This window comes from Phoenix dactylifera, unplaced genomic scaffold (genome assembly GCF_009389715.1).
Source record: "Phoenix dactylifera cultivar Barhee BC4 unplaced genomic scaffold, palm_55x_up_171113_PBpolish2nd_filt_p 001196F, whole genome shotgun sequence".
Classification (NCBI taxonomy): domain Eukaryota; kingdom Viridiplantae; phylum Streptophyta; class Magnoliopsida; order Arecales; family Arecaceae; genus Phoenix; species Phoenix dactylifera.
In genome coordinates this window covers 73,203-83,713 of record NW_024068532.1, presented here as the reverse complement: position 1 = coordinate 83,713, position 10,511 = coordinate 73,203, and the positions used below count along the sequence as shown (strand labels likewise).

The 10,511-nt window shown below is 40.5% G+C and overlaps 2 long non-coding RNA genes across 2 annotated transcripts; one reads left to right on the top strand and one right to left on the bottom strand.

Moving 5' to 3' along the window:
• Positions 1 to 641: 641 nt before the first annotated feature.
• On the top strand, positions 642 to 1,999 carry LOC120108141. Its single transcript, XR_005509627.1, has 2 exons — positions 642 to 1,623; positions 1,721 to 1,999. It is a non-coding gene; the product is annotated as an uncharacterized LOC120108141 (long non-coding RNA).
• LOC120108142 lies at positions 1,701 to 10,460 on the bottom strand. Its single transcript, XR_005509628.1, has 2 exons — positions 10,410 to 10,460; positions 1,701 to 2,653 (listed from the first exon to the last, which is right to left on the bottom strand). It is a non-coding gene; the product is annotated as an uncharacterized LOC120108142 (long non-coding RNA).
• Between the last annotated feature and the right edge of the window lie 51 nt (positions 10,461 to 10,511).

The window sequence follows — 10,511 nt, the reverse complement described above, 5'->3', positions numbered from 1 at the left end:
CATACACCAGAGCATCCATGGGAGAGTGTCTCCATGGACTTCATCATCGGGCTACCTCCAATGGATGAGAACAGTTCTATCATGGTAGTGGTGGATCGTTTTTCGAAGTACGGAGTCTTCATTCCAGCACTTACTACTTGCCATGCGGAGGACGTGGCACAGTTATTCTTCACATATGTGGTAAAATATTGGGGGATACCGTGGAGTGTCGTTTCTGATCGCGATGCTCACTTCACAGGGAGGTTTTGGACGGAGATATTTCGGATACTCGAAACGGAGCTGAAGATGTCCACAGGCTTCCACCCTTAGACAGACGGCCAAACAGAGCGAACCAATGCATTATTGGAGATGTATTTGAGGCACTATGTGAGTGCCAACCAGCGGGATTGGGTGCGACTCTTGGACCAAGCCCAATTCAGCTACAACTTACAGCGATCGGAGTCGACAGGTAAATCACCGTTTGAGGTGATTATAGGTTTGCAACCAGACACTCCGAAAAGTTTCGCAGCGGACTACATGGGACGTAGTCTGACCGCCTACAGGTTCGTGAGGGATCTGAGGAGGATATAGATTTGGTTCCAGTCTTCTTGTTGAAGGCGACCAAATGGATGAAAGCGGGCTGACATAAAACGGCGGGAAGCTGAGTTTCAGGTTGGTAATCGGGTATTGGTGAAGCTTTACCATCACATGAAATTGAAGGCGGGCTACCACAAAGCACTCGTGAGAAGGTATGAAGGTTCCTTCATCATCACACATCGAATTGGAGAGACAGCGTACCGATTATCGCTGCCTTCCAAGCTGAAAGTGCACTCGGTGTTCCACGTGTCCCTATTAAAACCGTTCAAAGAGGACACAACCGACCCTTCTCGGGCTCAAAGCGGGAGCTCCAGTGGCCGTACGAGTTCATTGCACCAAGAAGGTTTCTGAAATCAAGGTGGACAGGAAAAAGGGTAACCGTGTGCAATACTTAGTCCGATGGAAATGACTATCAGTAGGAGTTGCAGAAGCCGAGGTAGAAATTTCTCTAGAGTTGGTATTAACTAGGGTAATCTCTTTGGACTTTCCCATGATGATGTCCTTAGTCTTGGTAACAGTTATCCAATCAATCAATTATTTATTCTGGTCCTTTGTCTACTTTTATTTTTCCTGATCTTGCTACTTATCTCTGTATATCTGGTGGTAATTTGATTCACTTGTAAACTTTTATGCTTCAGAGGCCTGGATCATACTCTATTGCTATGTGGTGGTCTATCGGTTGCTGCTGCAGGAATTTCTATACAATAGTTTGAATTTGATTTTCCACTACAACTGTTCATGAAATACTCTTTCCTTATAAACTTATTACTATTGTTTGACTACTAGAATTATTCCGAATTTGTTTTTTATAAGATTCACTTCTATTTATTTGCCCCTTTTTCTTCATAGCTATTTATTTGCCCCTTTTTCTTCCTAGCTATTTCGTAGTATTATTTGCTAATCAAATTGGAAAGGGCGGAAATAAAATATAAAAATTTTATGCTTTGCAAGTTGGAAGGTCCATTGTTCTGCAGGCTACTGCTGCAGCCTATTGGAGACTGGACAAGATTTTTGGATCGCTAAATGCCTTTCCTCCTACTCAACTCTGTATACCATTTCTTTTCCTACTCTTCTGTTGGTTGATTTGTTCATTAAATATTGCACTTTATTCTTTTATTGACAGCTTTTGAATTTATATGTTAAGGCCATTTTCTCCAGAAGGTTGTGATGATTCTTGGACCCGGGTTTTGCTATGAAAGGAAAGCGGCTATTTTCTTGACGACGAGGCAATCTTGGATTTGGCATTCTTGGCTGTTTGTGGGACTCCGTTTAATTTGGTTCTGGTGGTTATGTTCTATATTGTTTCGATGTGCTCTCTCTACCTCTTTTCAATTGTTAATGTTCTGGCTTGTGAAATGATCTCTGACATGCTAAATTCATGGGAAATCCTAAACCATTAAGCTTAAAAGGTTGCTATTTAGGATTTCTCCGGAGGCTTATTTCGTTAAATGCTAAGACTAGTTCTCTGGTTCTTCATATAAAGAGTTTGGATTAATTTATTGCTTCTATATCTCTCATCCTACTTGGTTGTTGTGCATAAATTTGTGCTGGTTGTTGTTTCGGTTGGCTGCCATTGCTTGCTCCATTTGATGACATGTGAATGATGGTCATCAAGTTCTGGGCAAACTTTTTTTGGGTCTGTTAGTCTTGGTGATGCAATTGGTTGTCCACCCGCTTTAATTTGTTGTTGCCCGCACCACGTTTGTGGAATGCCCCCGCATCTATTTAATGTTGGCATTATGTGGTTCTGTATGCTGTTTTTTGCCATTGTGACTGAGACACATATAACTTTAGTGTTTTCGTGGATGTATTATAGTAATTTCTGCGCGTTTGTTACCTGTTGCTATAAACTTTGAATGATATGATCGACCCTTTCTTGGTAGATGCTGTTTGTAGGTCACTGTTGGTTTGAACTGTGGATGAAATGTTCTGCTAGTTGATTGCACTTCTAGTCATCGTATCTGGCGTTGATAAATAGTTAATTTTTGAACCAACAATTTTATTTTTTTGGGCTATGGTAATGTGCATTTTGTTGTTTTAATTCAATGTTCAATAAGCATTATTCAGTTGATCTCACCTATGTTCAATCTTGACGTGTTCAATAAGTGGTTCTGTATGCTATTTTTTGCCTTTGTGACTGGGGCACACATATAACTTTAGTGTTTTCATGGATCGATTATAGTAATTTCTATGCTTTTGTTGCTTTTTGCTGTCAACTTTGAATGATATGGTCAGGCCTTTCATGGTGGATGTTGTTTGTAGGTCACTGTTGGTCTAGACTGTGGTTGAAATAGTTTGGTGCTGGAGATTATGTTCTCTTCAGCAGCGATTGAGCGAGCAGCTCCGGAAGGTCTGCTGTTCCGCAGACAATTGAGCAGCAACAATCGTTCGATGGGGGGAGGAGAATAAGAGACACTGTGGGATCTTTTCCCCAGGTCGGCTTCTAGTTCTTTTGCTCACGATTTGTTGGTCTTCTCTTTCTTCTTCTCCTTCAACTTGTTGTTGGTCTCCCGGGGGGGTAATTGTTGGGAGTTGTATCCTACGTGTCAATCGTCAGCGTGTTGATCTCTTATATTCATTGTTGGGAATTGATTGATAAATTAATAAAGTGTTATTTGGCATTATTCATTATTTCATTGTACATCTTCAAATGATCTCTTATATGATGTTCTTAAGACTTATTTTATGATAAAGAAGGATTTATGTTCTTAAACCTTTTTGCGACCAAATGATATGCTGTTAATAGGACAACAACATTGTCGAGATTAGGTCGTTATGAGACATATACGTTGGTTGTCCTCTTAACCAAGGAGTGTGGAGATACTGATATGTCACACAGGTGAAGTGGAGTACATTTCACTGAACGTGACCAATTCCGGAACGCTCTACTGTCAAGAGATGTTCCGAGTGGATATGGGTGTAAATATCCCTCAGACCTAAGATCACCACAGTGATTAGCAAGCAACTTACTGTACTTTGGTACCGAACTAGCAGAATTTCTAATTCTGAAACGGAAGGTTATTGGGTGCAGTCAAGTACTTGCGAAATCAGTGCGTGAGTCAAGATGGAATTGACCCCTCCTGAAAATAGGAGATAATGCTGTGTTCAATTTAGCAAAATCTTGGCCAGGGCAATCCTTGTGATGAGTCACAGGATTTCTAAAGTTGATCACATAGTGGATGTACTGATTAGAGAGTTGACAGAACTCTGAGGTCATCCTAGCATTAGGAGTCAAAGAGATGAATTATACAGTAACCATAGTCTAGGGTTTCAGAATATTTGCTTCGCATATATTCGGCCTATCCGGACGTCGGATACCATTGCTAGATGGTCGCATCGATTAGTGCAAGAAGTCGTTCCTGTACTACTGGCTTAGGTTCGAACCAATGAGGTCACACGTATAGAAGTTTTCTGATTGATCAAGATAGCTGATGGATGATTGAGAATCATTTAGGAATAATTTGGTCAATTCGATTGGCAAATTATCCTATAAAATAATTAAAGTAATTATTGGAGGATTAATTAGTAATTAGATTACTAATAAACTCAATTTGATTGAGTAAACGGACTAAGGATGAGCCAAATTGAATTGGATTTAATTTTGGTTTTGACCTAATTGGATTAGTGGCGCAAGGGTCGACTCGAAGTAAAGAGGGGTCGACTCGAGCTGGGCTGGGGTCGACTCAAGCTTGGCTGGGGTCGACTCTCTCTCAGAGAATCCAAAGAACGAATTCTTCCCAGGTGGGGTCGACTCGAAGTAAAGAGGGGTCGACTGGAGTTGGGTTGGGGTCGACTCTCTCAGACAATCCAAAGAACGACTTCTGTTTTTCCAGGTGGGGTCGACTCGAGTTTTCTTGGGGTCGATTCGAAGCAAGTTGGGGTCGACTCGAGCTCTGAAAGGGTCGACTCGTTGGGGGTATCAGGAGTTCTCTGTCGTCTCAGCCAGGGTTGACCTGCGAAGCTATGGGGTCGACTCGGGTCGACTTTGGAGTCGACTCGAAGGGGAAGGAGTCGACTCGAGATCGAGAAGGTCGACTCCTTCTGAAAATCCTGAAACTCGTGGACGGGCTGAATTCGGGGGATTCGATCTGGACGTGGATTTTCAATGAAAAGTGAAGGGATTTGGATCGTGAGACGTGGGAGAATGGTTAGATGATGATGGAATATCAGCACCATCTATTTCGATCCTATCTCACCTGCATGAACCATCTATTGTTTGAATTTTGAATTCAAACAAGATAAGAACTATCTTGTTACAACCAACACCTTCATGCGCCAACAAGATACCAAATGTCCATTTGAATTTCGAATTCAAATGATCAGATGGCGCGCCTTTAAAAGAAGAGTTCCAATTGTGGCTAAAAAAGAAATGAAATTTTGTGAATGAAATTCAGCCTTCCATCTCGCCCATTTTCATCTTCCTCTGAGTCCATCTCGTCATAGCTGATAGGGATCCCAGATAAGAGCCTTTAGATCAGATCTAAGTCCTCTTCAATCCCTACTAACCATTCCTCCAAGTTCTTCCAAGAAGGCGAACCAAAAGTTGATAGCGTTGGAAAGATCAAAATTCAGCAAAGGAAGATCCTGCGCAAGCTAGCACTTTCGCGGGATTGGATCACTCCAGGAGCTTCGTGTGGATTACTTGTAGAGGCCAGACGAGTGTGTGGCTACGAAGCTCGAGCATCAGATCCGTTACTTTCAGATTTCATAAAGGTATAATCCGTATAAATCTAGGTCCAAAGATATATCTTATAGGTTTCAATCCCCGAGGGTTAAACCTCTTTTGGGGCTCTTCACAGAGTAATCTTCCGAGCCTATTCGATGGGCATTCGAAGATTAGTTGGGTGTTAGATTAGTTGAGTTTAGAACTTAATTAATAATCTCATTTCAGATTTGAAATTAATCGTGCAATGATTTTAGCTTAATCGTTTAAACAATCCCGACATATTGATCATGTATACTTGTAGTGGTACTTTGAAATTTGATTTCTTATGCATATCTGAATTAAAATGTCTAATTCGATTTTTTCGCTGTGAATTTTAAAATTAAAAGAACTACGTATGGCTTGATCTCCCTTGTGAAGGGGGTACGTAGGCAACCCCAACAGGTACAGCCATTATTTTTGAAAAATTCTAAATTTCAACATGCTATCACTACTAGCATCATAGGATCGCTTTCGGTAATGGCCGTGATGCTGTGCTTCTTGTTATCTTGTTCTCTTTGTTTGTTTATGTTTCTTCTCTTTTGCTTTTCTTCTTCTTTGTTTCGCAAACTGGGAGAGCGGCATTGCTTTTGGGTTCTATACAAAGAGGCTGTGATGATTCTTGGATGAGGGTTTTGATGGAGAGAGAATATTTTGATCGCTATTTGTTCAATCTGGATTTGGTATTCTTGGTTGTTGGTGAGATTCTGTCTAATTTGGTTCTGGAGGTTATGTTTATATTGTTTCGATGTGCCATCTCTCCCTCTTTTCAATTGTTAATGTTATAGCATGTGAAATGATCTCTGACATGCTAAATCCATAGGAAATCCTAAACCATTGAGCTTAAATGGTTGCTATATAGGATTTCTTCGGAGGCTTATTTAGCTAGATGCTAAGACTAGTTCTATGGTTCTTCATATAAAGAGTTTGGATTATTTTATTGCTTCTATTTCTCTCATCCTGCTTGGTTGTTGTAGATAAATTTGTGCTGGTTGTTGTTTTGGTTGGCTGCCATTGCATGCTCCATTTGATGACATGTGAATGATGTTAATCAAATTTTGAGCAAACTTCTTTTAGGTCCGTTAGTCTTGGTGATGCAATTGGTTGTCCACCTGCTTTAATTTGTTGTCGCAAGCACCACATTTGTGGAATGCCTGAACATCAATTTAAAGTCGGCATTATGTGGTTCTGTATGCTGTTTTTGCCACTGTGACTGAGACACACATAAAACTTTAGTATTTTCATGGATGTATTATAGTAATTTCTGTGCTTTTGTCGCCTCTTCCTGTCATGATATGATCAAGCCTTTCAAGGTGGATAATGTTTGTTGGTCACTGTTGGTCTAAACTCTTAAGCTGTGGATGAAATAGTTTGGTGCTGGCGGTTATGTCGTCTTCGATAGCGGTAGAGCGAGCAGCTTTTGAATGTCTGCTGTTTCGCAGACATCCGAGCAGCGGCCATGGTTAGAAGGGGGGAGGAGAAGAAGACATTGTGGGATCTTTTTCCTAGGTCGGCTTCTAGTTCTCTTTCTCAAGATTTGCTGGTATTCTATTTCTTCTCCTCCTACTTGTTCTTGGTCTCTCGGGTGGATAATGGTCGCGATGTTGTGCTTCTTGTTATCTTTTTCTCTTTGTTTATGTGCCTTCTCTTTTGCTTTTCTTATTCTTCTTTGTTTCCCAAATTGGGAGAGCGGCGCTGCTTTTGGGTTCTTTACAAGGAGGCTATGATGATTCTTGCTCGAGGGTTTCGCTACAATTGAGAGGAAAGCAGTTATTCTCTTGACGGCAAGGCAATCTTGCAGGCAACTATTTGCAGCCATTTTGATTTATTAGCTGCAGATCAATCGGTGAATCAGAGCCCCCCTCTCCATCTTCCCCTTCCCTGCTTTCAAATTGCTGGGATTTTTGTTTTCAATATTCTTTTTACGGTTGTTTCCGAGAGATTTTAAAGTAGATTTAGGTGGAGAGTGTAGGAAGTGGGGAGATCTTGGTCAAAGTCTCTCTCCCTCCCTTTTCTTCAGTATATCTTCAAAAGTTTTGAACTTGGTTCAGATATTTTATTTTGTCAACTTTGCTTTAAGTTCTCTCTGGACTTGAATAATAGTGAGATAATATTTTGATCGGTGTTTGTTCAATCTAGATTTGGTATTCTTGGTTGTTGGTGGGACTCCATCTAATTTGGTTCTGGAGGTTATGTTCTATATTGTTTCGATGTGCTTTCTCTCCCTTTTTTCAATTGTTGACGTTCTGGCATGTGAAATGATCTCTGACATTCTAAATCCATGGAAAATTCTAAACCATTGAGCTTAAAAGGTTGCTATATAGGATTTCTTTGGATGCTTATTTCGTTAAATGCTATGACTAGTTCTCTAGTTCTGCATAGAAAGAGTTTGGATATTTTATTGCTTCTATATCTCTCGTCCTGCTTGGTTGTTGTACATAAATTTATGCTGGTTGTTGTTTCGGTTGGCTGCCATTGCTTGCTCCGTTTGATGACACGTAATTGATGGTCATCAAATTTTGAGCAAACTTTTTTTGGGTCCGGTAGTCTTGGTGATGCAATTGGTTGTCCACCTGCTTTAATATGTTGTTGCACGCACCACATTTGTGGAATGCCCAAACATCTATTTAATGTTGGCATTATGTGGTTCTGTATGCTGTTTTTTGCCGCTGTGACTGAGACAATATAACTTTAGTATTTTCATGGATGGATTATGGTAATTTCTTTGCATTTGTTACCTCTTGCTGTCAACTTTGAATGATATGATCAACCCTTTTTTGGTAGATGCTGTCTGTAGGTCCCTGTTGGTCTAAACTGTGGATGAAATGGTCTGCTAGTTGATTGCACTCTCTGTCATTGTATTTGTCTTTGATAAATAGTTAATTTTCGGACCAACAAATTTTTTTTTTGGGGCTATGATAATGTGCATTTTGTTGTTTTAATTCATTTTCGATAAGCATTATTCATTTGATCTCACCTAAGTTCAATCTTCACGTGATGCTACAGGCCTTAAAGCATTCACGTCATAAGTTATATTAATTGCAGTTGTGTTCAAAGTATTTCCGTTCCCTTTTTTATTTTTATCATATCCACAACTGAAGTGACATATGTCACGCCCCGGACCCGGATCCGTGATATGGCCGTGCTATTGCCGACTACCGCCCACAATAGCACGAAGCCTCATACATGGGTAACAGGGTAGTCAGACTTGTCAAACTGTCATATATTTAAAATATTTGCTGTGTACCATATAAGGTAGTACAGGGTATTTCTTCTTCCATCTCTGTGCCAGAGTCTTTTTTCCTCTGTTTTACTGTTGAAACAGAGGGGAGAAACATTCCACAGAGGAACTTTCCCTCTTTTTATTTTGTTTAAACCCATTTAAGTAAATCAGGTCATACCTTGCTCCGGGTTGGCTACAGCCGAGCAGTACACCCTTCAAGAAATCCCTCCTTCCTCTCCTAGGGCTTCAGAGGTTCAGCTCCATCAACCTTCGGCTCTAGGGTTCGGCTTCTCTGGTACAGTACTCGAGAGGGCTAAGGAATAAAAGGGTATAGTAACTCCTAAGTTAAGAAACTGAGAGTTTAAATAAACTCTGCTTAGGAGGTGACCCTTGGAGAGGCGGCACCCTCTCCTTCCTCCTTGCTCCGGAAGCCTACAGATGCCCTTTCCCTCAGGCCAGCTGGGCTTGTCCTTTCAACCTGGGTGAGGTGGCAGACTCCCATTTTGCATGGATGAGGGCCCAACAGCTGGTCTTCCCCCCTATTGGCCAGCTGGGGCCCGTCACTTCAGTCCTCAGGCATGAGGTGAGGGCTGCCATCCATGGGCCCAATACGGCCCCATTAACGACCGAGCCCAAATACCCTTAAACTGGGCCTCAGAAGTATTGGGCCCAGTTAGTATCAGGCCCGGATGTTACATTCTTTCCCTCTTAAATAAATTTCATCCTCGAAATTAATCATACCTCTATTCTTAGGTATGCAGTGTAATTCTCTAGAAAAACTAACTGAAATAAAGAAATGTGCATGGCCAGAATCAAACAAAATCCATGGGAAATCCTAAACCATTGAGCTTAATAGGTTGCTATATAGAATTTCTTTGGAGGCTTATTTCGTCAGATGCTAAGACTATTTATCTGGTTCTTCATATAAGGAGTTTGGATTATTTTATTGCTTCTATATCTCTCATCTTGCTTGGTTGTTGTACATAGATTTGTGCTGGTTGTTGTCTTAGTTCGCTACCATTGCTTGCTCCATTTGATGACATGTGAACGATGGTCATCAAATTTTGAGCAAACTTTTTTTTGGTTCCATTAGCCTTGGTGATTCAATTGGTTCTGGAGGTTATGTTCTATATTGTTTCATTGTGCTCTCTCTCCCTCTTTTCAATTGTTGACGTTCTGGCATGTGAAATGATCTCTGACATTCTAAATCCACGGGAAATTCAAAACCATTGGGCTTAAAAGGTTGCTATATAGGATTTCTTCGGATGCTTATTTCGTTAAATGCTAGGACTAGTTCTCTAGTTCTTCATAGAAAGAGTTTGGATTATTTTATTGCTTCTATATCTCTCGTCCTGCTTGGTTGTTGTACATGAATTTATGCTGGTGGTTGTTTCGGTTGGCTGCCATTGCTTTTTCCGTTTGGTGGCACGTAATTGATGGTCATCAAATTTTGAGCAAACTTTTTTTGGGTCCGGTAGTCTCGGTGATGCAATTGGTTGTCCACCTGCTTTAATATGTTGTTGCACGCACCACGTTTGTGGAATGCCCGAACATCTATTTAATGTAGGCATTTTGTGGTTTTGTATGCTGTTTTTTGCCGCTGTGATTGAGACACATAACTTTAGTATTTTCATGGATGGATTATGGTAATTTCTTTGCATTTGTTACCTCTTGCTGTCAACTTTGAATGGCTTGATCAACCCTTTTTTGGTAGATGCTGTCTGTAGGTCCTTGTTGGTCTAAACTGTAGATGAAATGGTCTGCTAGTTGATTGCACTCCCCGTCATTGTATCCGTCTTTGATAAATAGTTAATTTTCGGACTAACAAATTTTTTTTTTTGGGCTATGATAATGTTCATTTTGTTGTTTTAATTCAATGTTCAATAAGCATTATTCATTTGATCTCACCTAAGTTCAATCTTCACGTGATGCTACAGGCCTTAAAGCATTCACGTCATAAGTTATATTAATTGCAGGTGTGTTCAAAGTATTTCTGTTCCCTTTTTTATT